Genomic DNA, 15,443 nt, shown 5'->3' on the forward strand with positions numbered 1-15,443 from the left:
GGCCTACTCCTTGCTTGAGAGTTCAGCTTGCCTACAGTCAGTTTATTTGTTTTTTCAGGAACTTGGAGGTATTTTTGATGAGCCAGACCGTGCGGGGTTGGCGGTATCTCATCTCATGTCTCTACGTCAGGGGCAGCAGTGGGCTGAGGACTATTGCTCTAAATTTAGACTGTATGCAGGTGAAACCTCTTGGAACGATAGCGCCCTTAAGAATGTGTTCTTGTTGGGTCTTTCTAACCCTGTCAAGGATCTACTCATTTCTCATCCTGCTCCTGTGACACTCAATGATGCAATGAAATTGGCGCTCAAAGCTGACAGGAAGCTGAGATCTAGAAAAGAGGAACGTCAGGCCCGTAAGGCTAAGGAATCCGGCAGGCCCGCTCCTTCTTCTCCCATGCCAACTTCTGGTGCTGAGCCTATGGAAGTGGATCAGCTAAGTCTCGAGGAACGGCGACGATTCCGGATGACTCATCGCCTCTACCTCATCGCCTCTGCCTCTATTGTGGGAAAGCTGGACATCGGGTAGTGACCTGTTCTCAGAAGCGTCTACAACATCAGTCTGAACTGGCGGAAAACTTCAGATCCTAGGCCATCTTTGGGAGGAATGCCTAGGATCACAGGTACTCCCTAAATTGTTGGTGCCTTGTCAGATTGGCTTCCGGAATTTCACTCGGTCCGGTCAAGCTTTTATTGATTCAGGTGCTGCCACCAATTTGATTAGTTTAAAGTTTTGTCAGACTTCTGATGACTGAATTCTCGGCGTTAAAAATTCCCATACGCTTCACTAGTATTGATTCTACTCCTCTGTCTGCAGGGGTTGTACAATGGAGGACTCCCATGTTACAGTTCCCTGTGGGTGTTCTCCATTCTGAGAATCTGTCGTTCTTGGTAATGGAAAGGATGACTGTTGATGTAGTGCTTGGTATGCCCTGGTTGGCACTGCATAATCCCTGATTTGATTGGTCCACTTGGGAATTGACACATTGGGGGTTCTCCTGTTATAGTCACTTAGCTACTATATCCATGTGTTCAGCAGATAACATACTTATTCCTGAGTATTTGTCCGATTTTCATGATGTATTTTCCAAAAAACTGTCTGAGACTTTGCCTCCCCATAGGGAGTGGGACTGTGGTATTGATTTTTATCCCTGACAGTTCCATCCCTAAGGGAGCCATTTTCAATTTGTCTGGGCGTGAGCACGAAGCCCTTAAAGGGGTTGTCCCGCAAAAGCAATTGAAGTTAAACACTTCTGTATGGCCATATAAATGCACTTTGTAATATACGTCGTGCATTAAATATTGGCCATACAGAAGTTATATACTTATTCCCCCCCCCCCCCCGATGTTGGCGTCCCCGTCTCCATGGCGCCGACCGAAGCCTTCTTCTGCCGGAGCGGCCCCATTCAACGGGACAGAAGAGCAGACTGCGCAAGCGTGTCTAATCGAGGCAGAAGAAGGCTTCGGTCGGCGCCATGGAGACGGGGACACCAACACCGGGGGGGGGGGGGTAAGTATATAACTTATGTATGGCCAATATTTAATGCACGATGTATATTACAAAGTGCATTTATATGGCCATACAGAAGTGTTTAACTTCAATTGCTTTTGCGGGACAACCCCTTTAAGTCCTATATCTCAGAGTCTCTGGTCAAACAACATATCAGGCCATCCAGTTCCCCTGCCGGGGCAGGTCTCTTCTTTGTAGAGAAGAAGGATGGGACATTGAGGCCTTGTGTGGATTATCGGTCTTCGAATAAAATTACAGTGAAGAACCAGTGCTCCTTGCCCCTGATTCCTGATTTATTGAATCAGGTGGTAGGGGCCCACTGGTTTTCCAAATTGGACTTGAGGGGGCTTACAATTTAATTTGCATCCAAAAGAGAGATGAGTGGAAGACCTCTGACATTTTGAATGTTTAGTCATGCCCTTCGGACTTTGTAATGCCCCCGCTGTGTTCCAGGGATTTATGAGCACGGTCTTCTACAACTTCCTGGGGGTATTTTTGGTCATATATCTCGATGACATTCTGGGGTACTCCCCAGACTGGGACTCACATGTGCGGCACCTGAGGCTGGTTCTGACCCGTTTGCATGAGTGCTAACTTTTTGTCAAGTTGGGGAAATGCATTTGTGGTACTAAACAAGTGTCTTTCCTTGGTTATGTGATTTCACCCACGGAGATTCAAATGGAGTCTCATAAAGTGGCTGCAATCTCCCAATGGGTCAGACCAGAAAACCTGAAAGCTCTCCAGCGGTTTTTAGGTTTCGCAAATTTCTACCGTAGATTCATTAAGAATTATTCTGTTATTGCTCAACCCCTGACCGATCTTACCAAGGGTGCTGACTTGGTAAGATGGTCACCTGAGGCCCTAGAGGCTTTTAGTCGTCTCCAAAGGGCGTTTACTGCTGCCCCAGTGCTTGTACAGCCTGATGCGCGGCGACCGTTCTTCATTGAGGTTGATGCGTCTGAGGTGGAGGCGGGGGCTGTATTGTCTCAGGAAGTCAGTGGAAGACCTGGGTATAGTCCATGTGCGTTCTTCTCGCGGAAGTTCAGTTCAGGGGAACGTAACTATGACGTGGGTAATCGTGAGTTATTGGCGATTAAATGGTCTCTTGAGGGGGCAAGGCATCCCATTACCGTGTATACTGATCATAAAAACTATATCTCGTCAATGCTAAGAGACTCACGGCTTGTCAGGGCAGGTGGGCGTTGTTTTTTGCCAGGTTTAACCCCGTCGTTACATATATTCCACGAGAGAAGAACGTGAAGGCAGATGCCCTCTCACGGAGTTTCAGTTCGCCGGAAAGTGAGACAGTGGCTCCCGAGAATATCTTGGCACCTGGGGTGGTGGTGGCAGCTGTAGAATCTGATCTCGTTCCTTATCTACAAAATTGTCAGCAGGATGCTCCTTCGGGGGTGCCGGAGGGCAGATGGTTTGTGCCAGAGACCTTGTGTCTCAGAATCATTGAAGAGTCTCACTCATCTGTTCTCGCGGGCCATCCAGGGGCTCAGGGGACTCTGGATCTTTGTACTAGATACTACTGGTGGCGAGGCATGTCTTGGGAGATCCGCGACTTTGTTAAGGAATGCTCTGTCTGTGCACGTGGTAAAAGTCAGCATCAGAGTCCGGAGGGGCCTCTGAGACCGTAATCGGTGCCTTTTCATCTATGGTCGCATTTATCGGTAGATTTTATCACCAATCTACCTGAGTCTCAGAAGTTCACCACCATCTTAGTTGTTGTAGACCGTTTCTCAAAGATGGCACATTTCGTGGCGTTAAAGAAACTACCTTCTGTGATAGAATTATCCAAGATTTTTGTAAAAGAATTCATTTGTCTACATGGGGTTCCCGAGAATATTGTATCTGATTGCGGTGTTTAGTTTGTTGCGCAATTTTGGCGAGCCTTCTGTAGAAACCTGGGAACGTTGCTTCCCTTCTCGGCAGCATTCCACCCACAAACTAATGGTCAGACTGAGCGGAAGAACCAGGATTTAGTGCAATATTTACGGTTGTTTGCTAGCGAAAAGGCTCACCAGTGGGCAGAATTCCTGCCATTGGCAGAGTTTGCACTAAACAACCGTACTTGTTCTTCCACTGGGGTATCTCCATTCTTTTGCATATATGGTCAGCATCCTCGCTGCCTTACAGCTATTTCTATTCTGTCGGCCTGTCCTGCAGCTGATGTCACCACAGATGCGCTGCAGGGGGTATGGAAAGAAGTACAGAAGAACCTGGAAGCAACGGGAGCTCGTATGCAGTTGCATAGTGGGAGGAGTCTGTCAGTATCTGAACCTTACAGCATGGGACAGAAGGTATATTTGTCTTCTAGAAATCTCAAATTGAAGATTCCGTCTTTGAAACTGGCACCGCGTTACGTGGGTCCCTTTGTCATAACGCGGGTAGTAAATCTGCTTGCTTATGAACTTGATTTGCCAGATACATGGAGGGTTCATAGGGTTTTTCATAAGTCATTATTGAAACCTTTTGTCCCCTTTCTGTTGGGAGTTGGCTGTCTCCCTCTCGCTGCCCCGGGCGGAGGCTTTTGTTTAAAGGTCAGACAGAGACTTGCAATCACTGCCAGTTATTGGTTTCCCTCAGTGTGCTAGCTAGTCTGCCTCTGTTGGTCTCTTGCCTCTGTCATCTTGTCTGCATACTTTGCTATTGTCCGCCAAGTTTTTCCATCTGCCTCAGTTCTGTTTAGCATTGTTCGTGTTGGTTATTTTCATCTGCCTTTTTTGTTGGTATTCTACCCTTTCCATCCAGGTACGCCAGCATCCCTTTTTGGTCCCTAGTGAGAGTAGGGACTGCCGGCCAGTTGCCCGCCTGGGGCTAGCCAGGAGTGGAGGCAAGCAAGCAGGGACAGGGGTTGTGGGTGAGATCTAGGGCACCCGGGCTGGAGTATCAAGGGTAGTACACCGTAACAAAAAGGGAGCTCCTGCACGGCAGCTGCACTCACAGGTGCGCACGGTGCCGCGCACCCCTGGCAGCCAGACAACAAGCCAGGGGGACGCGCCCTGACCGCGGGGCCCCACACACCGCCGCCCCAGGAGGACCAGCAACCACCACATGGTAACATTAAGGATTTGATTAATCCACCCAGGATGCCAATTGTCTCCTGGTGTGATTCTATTTTTTCTAGAGCAGCCATCTCGATAAGATCTTGAGGAGATTTTCTGTTGATGCAGCCTCTTACATAAGAGATACTAGCCATTTTCTAACTAAACTTAACGACCTCACGAAAACTGATTCTATGTTTTTGGTCACACTTGATGTTGTTGCTCTCTACACATCTATAAAACACCACAAGGGTCTTGAAGCAGTCGAGTACTACCTTGAAGAGTCTGATTTCTCCCCTGCCAGCCAATCCTTTGCCGTGTCGCTACTGGAATTTATTCTTAGTAAAAACTATTTTGTCTTTGATGGACGATATTACCGGCAGCGACAGGGCACTGTGATGGGGTTAAATGTCGCGCCCACTTACGCCAACACTTTCATGAGGTATTTTGAAGAACAGTACATCTATAGTTCACATCATTTTGAGAAGATTAAGTGTTGGCTACATTTTATGGATGACATCTTTGTTGTTTGGGATGGTTCGGAATCTGAACTCTTTATGTTCAGGGACTGGCTGAATGGCATTGACACTAGCCTTCAGTTTACATTAACGATATCTAATCAGAGTATTCAATTTTTAGACATTCTGATTAAAAAACAATCGGGTACAATAATTACAGACCTTTTTGTCAAATCGACCGACAGAAATAACATATTATGATTTGACAGTTATCACCCGAGGCGGATGTTAGAATCTTTACCTTACAGTCAGTTTTTAAGGGTGAGACATAATACTGACGATATGTATGAGGAAAAAAGATTGGATGAAATGTGTCGAAAGTTTGAAGATAGAGGATATCCAACTGATCTGACACTGACTATGAGAGATAGAGCCTTGTCTAAATCTAGAAATGAACTTCTAGCACCGGGTTCTAAAGAACCCAAACCCAAGAGAATTCCCTTTGTATCCACGTTTTGTGATACTAGTGGTTCAATTAAGAACATACTATATAAACATTGGTCTATTGTAGCTAGAACTTGCCAAGAAATCCCTGAACTGGTGAACTTACCAATGATGGCCTATAGACAGGGACACAACTTTCGTGATACGTTGGTGAACCCTTACTATAGACCTATATCTGTTGTCAGTCAGAAAACCTTATGTCCTAAAAAACCTGGAAATTATGCTTTCCTAAACTGCTCTTGCTGCGGTAATCTGGAGCGTGGAGACACATTTCAACATCCTCTTACTGGGCGGACGTTTAAAATCAAGGAACATTAAGGGTGGAGATCTCGGCCCTGATGGTCACGCTCCTAGGGGCATGGAAGGGGGGATGCCGGACATCCATCCCGGGTCCCCTCACCCCATTAGCAGGAAACCCACAGATCCCGGCAACGCTGGACACTCGTAGTCTGGGATTTTTGCCCTCTGGGACTGAAGCAAGGGTGGGGAAGGTGCTGGACGCGCAGGGCATCCGTGACATGGCGAGTTTACAGGGGAATGGGGGGACTCCCCCGGGCTCATGGATGCAATATCTGCAGGTTCGCAGCTACCTGAGTAAGATAAGACCCGAACGAGGGTGGAACTTAACGCTCACACCATTCGAGAAACTATGTGACATGGAAGAGGCACCTAGACATACTGTGTCATTATTATATGGTCAACTACTAGAAGAGCGATTAGGGGACCACACCCCCAGGTGGATTGCCGCGTGGGAGGAGGCGCTGGGTCGACCCATCCCCGGAGAGCTCTGGAACAAGGCATTCCAACACACCCACAAGATGTCGGTGTCCAGTAGGTTACAAGAACTGAATTTTAAAATCTTGTCAAGGTGGTACAGGACACCGGAAAGACTCCATTCTCTCTTTCCAGCGACGCCAGACACCTGCTGGCGGTGCCATGGGGAAGTGGGCTCGATGCTACACATATGGTGGGAGTGTCCCATGATTACACCCATATGGAAAGACACAGAGAAGCTATACGAGAAGGTGAGCGGGCAGCCGCTATCTCTGACACCTGAGGTGGCACTCTTGTCTATCCCGCCACCCGGCACCCACTCATTTAAAAAAGGCCTACTGAAATTTTTCATTATGGCCACAAGACAAGTAATTCCCAGATTCTGGAAGCAGGACACTGAAATTTCCAGAGGTGCGTGGGTGGGGGCGATGGACGAGATTGAACGACTAGAGAAACTGAGGACACAGGATGACATAACCAGACATGAGAGCTTTTACCACACCTGGGCGGTCTGGATAGACGCACGTAACTCACACTCATTCACTAGGTGGCTGCAGAATGGCAATTATGACTGACCTAACGACGCCACAAGTGGTAAAACTAGACAAGGGGTCCAACCTGGAGCACCCCCCCCCTGACACCCCCCTCCTCCATCCCAACCTCTACTTTCCACCCTCCCCTTTGCCTCTGTCTGTCAAGTAACTGAATGTAACAATTATATCTTGTTGGTTTTCATAAGTTCTCTTTTAATGGTTACAATAAGACGATGGAGAAGCGAAATCACGACTCTATCGCTTTTGACAAGATAAAGTTATATATATATATTGTAAAATCAATAAAATATATTGAAAGAAAATCAAGGAACATTATACATGTAAATCTACGTTTATTATTTATTTGATAACCTGTCCGTGCGGTATAGCTTATGTAGGGGAGACAACACAAGAAGCCAGACAGAGAATAACTAAACATAAGAGCACAATTAGAACTGCAGTTAAGGACTTACCTGTTGTCAAACATTTTTTAGAATTCAAGCACTCCATTAGTCAACTACGCTTTAAGATTATTGATCATGTACCAATTCTGGAAAGGGTGGGTAGGCTAAGATTATTAAAAAAAGAAATAATTACAGTAGAGTTATACTCTTGACACATTACAACCTAGTGGTATGAATATAGAGTATCAGATTACACGTTTTCTATGATTTTATGATCTGGCGTCTCTTCTAATGTGTTACCATATGGATTGAATATGTCTCATATTTTTATATTTCTTATGTATGTTTTATATGTTGATTTGTTATTTTTTAGGTGAATTGCTAGGAAGATCATTACCATGCTTGGATGCCGTTTCTGCTGGATATTCCCTTGATTTTTTGCTAAATCAAGTTATTTGTGGTGAACGTGATATTTAGTGATTATTAATAAAAAATACATATATGAATTTCTCATATTTTCTCACGTAACTTGTCATGCATTGATTCATCTGTATTAAATTGGATAGTCCAATAAAATGGATTCTATATTCACATATTTATCATCTCCTTATTGTTCATAAGGTTACCTCTTATTGAATGGTAAAAGATATTTCTGGGTATGGATGTTTTGCCATGGTTGCTTAATGGTTAATTTTAGACAGTTTGGCGTTTGTTGATTATGGGTGATTATTTTGGTTGATAATACGAGGGTCTGCTGATAAGTCTTTGGTTTTGTGTTCTTTTTTGTTTCTATGGTAACGAATGTTACATCACATGAAAGCCTTATGTGTCTAATATATGTTTTCAAAATTTTAGCCACTTTAGCACCAATGATCAGGAACAATCTGGACGACCGAGAGAGGTTGTTGTTCCGGAGATCGTCGATACCATGCACAACCTCAAACTGGAGAATCGGCAAATTTCAGCGAAAGGAATAGCAGACATCATGGGAATTTCTTGTGAATGGGTTTGTGTCATTATCCATGAACATTTGAACATGAAGAAGCGATCTGCAAAGTGGGTCCCCAAATGTTTTACAACAGATCAGAAAAGCATGTGATTGGAAACTTCCCCATCCATTTGTCAGCGTTTCTGGACTGATAAGAACTTCCGGGATCGACTGGTCACTATGGATGAGACCTGAATTTATTTGTATGACCCTGAAACCAAGGAGCAGTCAAAAGAGTGGAGGCACAGTGGTTCTCCTCGTCCACAGAAGTTCAGGGTGCAAAAATCAGCCACTAAGGTGATGGCGTCTGTGTTCTGGGATAAGGAGGGAGTGCTGCTAGTGGACTACCTTCAAAATGGTTCCACCATCAATGCAAGGTATTACATTGAACTTTTGGACCAATTGCAGGCAGCTCTGAAGGCCAGAAGGCGCCGCAAGCTGTCCAAAGGAATCTTGTTCCTGCAAGACAACGCCTCCGCTCACAAAGCACAAGCGACCACGGCAAAACTGGTGGAGCTAGGCTACCAGCTGGTTGACCACCCACATTATTCACCAGATCTAGTTCCCTCTGACTATCATCTGTTTCCAAACCTGAAGAAACACCTCAAGGGTACCAAATTTTACACCATTTCTGATGCCATGGCTGCTACGGATGACTGGTTTGAGGCACAACCGAAATCCTTCTTTTTACAAGGCTTACAGAACTTGGAATACCGATTTAAGAAGTGTGTTGACATCAGTAGAGAGTATGTGCAATAAATGTAAAGTTTCATCTTCCTATCTTGTTTCTTTCTGGGTAAAGCCAAAGACTTATCAGCACCCCCTCGTATACAGACTATTAGATTACATCTTGAGTATCTTTTGTGCATCCATCTTGTGACTTGGTTAATAAGTCCACGGTGCACTTTGGTCATATATTTAGAATATAACATCATGGGTTCCTTATGATGGTTATTCCACTAGTGGCACTAATGCGATGATCAATTTTTTAAAGACCTCCTAAATTGCAATCTATTGGGTTATTCATGGAATGATTGTGTTGTGACATCATGGAGGGCTTGGGAGGTGTATATATATATGTGCTGTGGGCTATAGTCACTTTGCATATGTATTGGATTAACATTACATCTGTACGCATGTGCACTTTCCTCTGATGTAGAGGTGACTTGCCGGAATGATATTGAATTTGTGCGTAGGCGCGTCTTATTTGGACACATGACATACACATAATTGGTTGTCAGACGATCATGTGATTCCGCGTCACTGACGCATGCGCCCTTTATGGCTGAGGAGCTAATAGTTGGACATATGTTCTCCATGATATCGTGTTATGTTCTGATTATCTTGCGCATGCGCATTTGATAGCGAGTACGCGCTGGCTCCGGTACACTTTGATTAACCCTACTTGGGTGTCCAGCAGGGACGGCTCCTTTATGTAATACTGAATAAGGTAATACTTTGGTGTTGAACCGGTTAATCACCGGCAGGTTAAGGATCAATAGCAATTTACCTTTTCACAGGTGTTTTGATTTTGTTATTTTTAACTTTTGTATATATATGTGCCATATTGTCTATACTAACCAAGCTTGATAAAGACCCTTTGACAGGTTGAAACGTCGCGTTTTTTTTCCTATGGACTAATAAAGAATATAAGAAGCATGGTTCAGACATACCTACACTACCCACTGTTGTGCTTTGGGGGCAGACCTTCTACCTCCAGTACTCTTCTTCTATGCACAATGAGCTGTGGAACAGCTGTGATTGACAACTGCTGGGGCCTCCTGGTTGGATGCAGCAGCTATCAGTCACAGCTGCTCCGCAGCTCATTGCATATGGGTTGCCATTTGCAATTGGAGGCCTTCAGTAGCCTCTGGGTCTGCCATAGCAGTCACTGGCAAGTAAAATCACATAATACACTACAGTAAACAAGTAATACAGTGTATTATCTGAGCTATCATAAGATTGCAGGAAGATAAAAAGGTGAAAAAAATAGTAAAAAATATTCTTCGGTAAAAAAAATGTTTTTAATTCTTTTTTGTGCAAAACCCTTGCTTTATATTGTTGCATCTATAACAATCCGTACAATAAATTTAACACACTTTCTATCCTGCATGGCAAATGCTGTTAAAAAAAAGCAAAAAACCTAAGCCAAAATGCTTTTTTTAATTCATTTCGCCTTCTAAAAAAACGCAATAAAAGTAACAAAAAAAAACCATATATAAACCATTAAAAAATACAGCTTGTCACACAAGTAAAACATTTTTACACAGTTCGCTCCATGGAGATATAAAAATGTTCTTGGTTTTTAAATGCAATAATGCAAAAACTATATATTTGCCTCCAAAAAAGGGTTTTCTGTTGTGCAAAAGTGGAAAAAACCCTATAAGATATAATTTTAGCATCCTTGTAATTGCACTGACCCACAAAAAAGTTATCATGTCATTTATACCACGCAGTTTTTTGGATATTTTATTGCATTCACTAAGGCAGAATTGATGTGTTTTTTTTCACCCTGCCCTCCTCCTGAAAAAAAAAAAAAAGTTATGCAATAAAATAGTATCTATAAAAATGGCAGTTTGCCACACAAAGAACAAGCCCTCAAATGGCTATTTCGATTGAAAAATAAAAAAAGTTATGGCTTTTGGAGATGAAAATTTCAAACAATCTTTTCATCCTTTCGTATCCAACTTGGCCTCATCCTTAGACTAACGTCACACAGGTGAGCGTGATATCACGCTTGTCAACATGTGATTTCCCCACCGTTGTGAGGTGTTCTTATCTCAAAGCTGCCTTGCATCACTTCAGGGAAGTAGCGATCCTGTCAGCCGCGGCAGAGGATCGCGGAGTTTCTCCCAATGTCTTCAATGGGGAAACCTTGCATCACACTGTGTGCGCCTAGCATATGGTGCGATGCTGCTGCCGGCCCCATTGAGAAAAATGGAAGATGCAATGCGAGAGCATGCTCCAAAATATGACTGACGCAATTTGTTTCCCACATCACGGTGTGGTGCGATGCGGGAAGGCATCGCTCACGTGTATGACCCCATTCAAAAGAATGGGGTTCATATTCATGTGAGATTTGTGCACAATTTTCTCACCCATGTGTAGCCGGTCTTAAGAGGTTAAGAAATAAGTAAAAATCCAAAAGTTGTGAGTGCGTATGTATTCATCCTATTTATATGTAGTTCCCCCATTTATATATATATATATATTTACTGCAAAGTACATGAAGACTAAGGAGCTCTTTAAACAGTTCAGAGACAACATTGTAGAGAAGTATAGATTTGGGGTTTGGTTATAAAGGAATATAACAAACTTTGAATATCCCCCGGAGCTCCATTACATCACAATGAAAAAAAATATGGCGCAACTACAAACCTGATAAGAGAAGGCTGCCGGCCAAAACTCATAGGCTGAGCAAAGAAAGCAATAAAGTGTAACTGTCATTTAACTTTTTTTATGTACTGGATAGGTGATTATAAGCATTTAGCAATAGTTTTCTTTAGCCTATTCTGTACATTATTTATTCAAACCCCCTCTTCTGCTATGCAGTTCGAAGTTGTTACTAGGGAAATCCATATTCACATAGCTGCATAGCAGAAGAGGGCGCTCCAGCTATGCCTGCAGTGTTCCTTCTAGTGCAGCTGTAGACACAGCATTTCCCATATAACACTTTATTAATAAAGCCTGCTTTATATATTTTATTGCTTCTGTGCCACAGGATCTGTCCCCAGCGCTGTGTTAATTATTCTCTTGCCTCCGCTTGTCTTCCCCCGGCAGCATGCTGTGTATGGAGAAGCTGTTCTGTGCTGCAGACAGCTTCTCCCCTTCACAGCACTCATTCCCCGACAGACGTGATGCACTGTCTGGGTGTCAGTGCATCATTTGTACAATCCTGATGCACCGAGACCCTGACATCAGTGTAGGTGCAGCGTCTGAGGAGCAGGCCCTCAGGTAGAGATGTTATCCTTGTCACGGGGCTCTACCATCTTCTCTGAGGGTAGCTCGGGACCCAACCCCCTCGCCGCTGGGGGAGATTACAGGGATAGTAACCGGGGGTTACCTTAAGTCCAATTGTCACTTGTGATGTTCCTTCTCCCAGAGTGGATCTCCTAGACAAATAAAATAGTTCAACACCAGAAGGATATATAATAATAATAATTTTAATTTATATAGCGCCAACATATTCCGGAGTGTTTACAGTACAGGGGAAATAAAAAAAGGCCACGGTTATATGAAGTAATCAGTTGATGGAAACAGTAGGGATGAGGGACTTGCTCCAACGAGCTTACATACTACAAATAATGGGGTGATACAGAAGGTAAAGAAGGGAGGAGAGTCTGGAGCAGGCGACGCCCATCAGCAGCGAGTTGCAGTAATCGAGCCGAGAGTGGATGAGGGCAACAGTGAGCATTTTTAACATGTCCACAGTGAGAAAAGGCATATTCTAGCACTGTTCTTGAGGTGCAGCTGACATGTTCGGGCGAGAGATTGGATGTGGAGGTGAAGGAAAGATCGGAATCGAATATGACCCCAAGACAGCAGGCATGTTGTCTAGGAGTTATGGTGGTGCCACACACTGAGATGGAGATGTCAGGATTATGTCTGTTAGTAGAGGGCGGAAACAGGAGAAGGCCAGTTTTTGAGAGGTTCAGTTTAGGTAGAGAGAGGACATAGTGTTAGAGACAGCAGGCAGACAGTTGGTGATGTTCTGGAGGAATGTTGCTGTGATGTCCCGGGAGGAGGTGTATAGCTGGGTATCGTTAGTATAGAGATGGCTCTTAAAAAGCCAAATCTCCTTCTTCTACTGTGCAGTTAGGTGAATACAGATTTCTCTAGCAATGATGTCTAGCCAGATAGCAGGGCGTCCGCCTCCGGATTCCGCAACAAATACCGCCCATAGCATGCAATGGCAAAACGCGATTTCATCTGCATGAGTAGAAATCGATTGTGATTTTCCCCTCGTGGAAAAGAAATCGCAGCATGTTGTGATTCTGTGCAGACTCCGCACAGACGGCTTCCATTGAAGCCAGGCACAGGGTTGGATTCCGCTGTGAGATCTCGTAGCTGGAATCCGACCTGTTCGTGTGCAGGTGGCCTATGGAGCCTCCTTGTGCATTGCATCACATAGCACGAACTTGCGATGTTCGTGTGATGCGATTTCAGCATTTGAAAGTCCTATTAACTTTCTCACTATAAACTCGTGGGTAGCAGTGACACAATGCTACATTTTTCCCAAGAAAAAAGCATCACTGACACTACAAAATCATGTGTACCTAGCAGCGATATCAGTGTCGCCCATGGGAAAGAGGCCTAAAATTCTACTTTTTGGCCATCATGGGAAACACCTGTGTGATGTAAACCCAACACTTCCCATCACCCCAAGAACAGCATTCTCACAGTGAAGCATGATGGTGGTGGCATCATGCCACAGGGAGGCTTTTCATTGCAGGGACTGGAAAACTGGTCAGGATGGAAGGAAGGATGGATGGCAGTAAATACAGAGAAGGCCTTGAGGGAAATCTGTTTCAATGTGCCAGAGATGTGAGACTGGGATGTTCATCTTCCAGCAGGACATTGACCCTAAACATACTGCTAATGCCACATTGAAGGGGTCTAAGGGGAGACATGGAGATGTCTAAGAATAGTCTAATCAAAGCCCAGACCCAAATGTAACTGAGAATCTGTGGCAGGACGAAGACTGCTGCTAACCAACACAACTCGTCTATGAAGGAGTTGGAGAAGCTTGGCCAAGGAGAATAGGTTGATACCCCAGTGTCTAGATGTGCTAACAGAAACAAACCCCAAGCGTCTGTGATTGCAGCAAAAGGTGGCTCCACAAAGTATTGACTTGCATATTAAAGTTTTCAGTTTTTTGCCTTATTATCTGGGTCACAGCTTGATTGCAGATGTCACGGTAGATGGTAGGGGATACAGGTACCGGGATAAGAAGCCAATAACGGAGTTACAAAATTATGAATGTCATTATAACTAATAAACTGCAGAAGGAGAATGGTTATGTAATTGTCAGCAAACAGTTGAGAAAATAAAGAAATTCTTTTGCTCCGTTGCACAAACCTGACTATCACTAACTAGGAATGGAATGACACGATTATTCTATGCATTCTATAGTGTAACAAATATAAACAGTAGTAGTAATGCACATCAGAAATAAAGCAGGCAATACTTCAACAGCAACTGGTAAACTAGTAATCGCGGTTGGCTGCGCACAATCCCTAGTTATTTGAGGAGTTGAAGAGCGAACCACATCTGTCGGATTTGTAAATGCTTAAAACAAAACCCGTGAAAGTCCCAGACTCGTTCTTAATAAAGTTTCAGTTCTTTTTGCTATGTGTTCGAGCTGGGAATTTACTCACACATGGATATAGCAGCGTGGTGTTTGGGGGTGGCGGCATTACTATAGAGCGTGTGACACCTATATCAGCTTAGATTACTGTGGCCGTATGGGGACAATCATCCAACTTCATTTCGCCTCGTTCTCTACTGCAGCTCTTCCTGTGACAGTAGTTATGCGCTTCTTGTATGCTATTCATGAACCATGAAGCTCCGGATGAACAGTGGTTGAGATTTTTAAGGTGACTGCAATTTATATGAGACTCTGATCTTGTGATGTGTTTCTTCTATAGGGAATCAAGGTGCCGTTCAGTGAGGTCATCAAGGTGAACATTTGTGACACTCATGCCATGGGGCAGCGACCAATCATGTTTGCAGGGCAGGCAAGTGCCATCCTTTTCATGCTGCTTACACTCTGTGCCACTGCCTCCCTGTGTGTATTTGTCTTCTGTTAGGCATCATGTCCACTTGTACACACAGATTCCACTGATAAATCCCGCAGTGGAATCCGTGCGTGCCCGCAGACATGACAGGAGAAAGGCAGCTTCTTACCTCTCCGGATCCAGTGCTGGTCCACTCTGTGCAGTCCGAATCTTCTTTCTTCAGCACAGCGAATATCTCCGGGCGCGCTGGCCGACGCATGCACCACTTTTTTTCTATTTAGAATCCCCTGCTTTCCCACATATCCACGGCATCTCTACAGTGACAGCTGTGGGTATGCCGCAGCGTGGATGGCTGCCATTGACTTCAATGTAAGCCGCTGCTGCAGGACCCGCAGGAAAATGGAGCATGCTGCGACTTCTTCCCATGCGTGCAATCCGCACGCCAGAAAAAAAAAATCTCATCCGCATGCCTCTCCTTGCAGTGCGGA

The sequence above is a fragment of the Eleutherodactylus coqui genome, chromosome 11, assembly GCF_035609145.1.
Source record: "Eleutherodactylus coqui strain aEleCoq1 chromosome 11, aEleCoq1.hap1, whole genome shotgun sequence".
Taxonomy (NCBI): domain Eukaryota; kingdom Metazoa; phylum Chordata; class Amphibia; order Anura; family Eleutherodactylidae; genus Eleutherodactylus; species Eleutherodactylus coqui.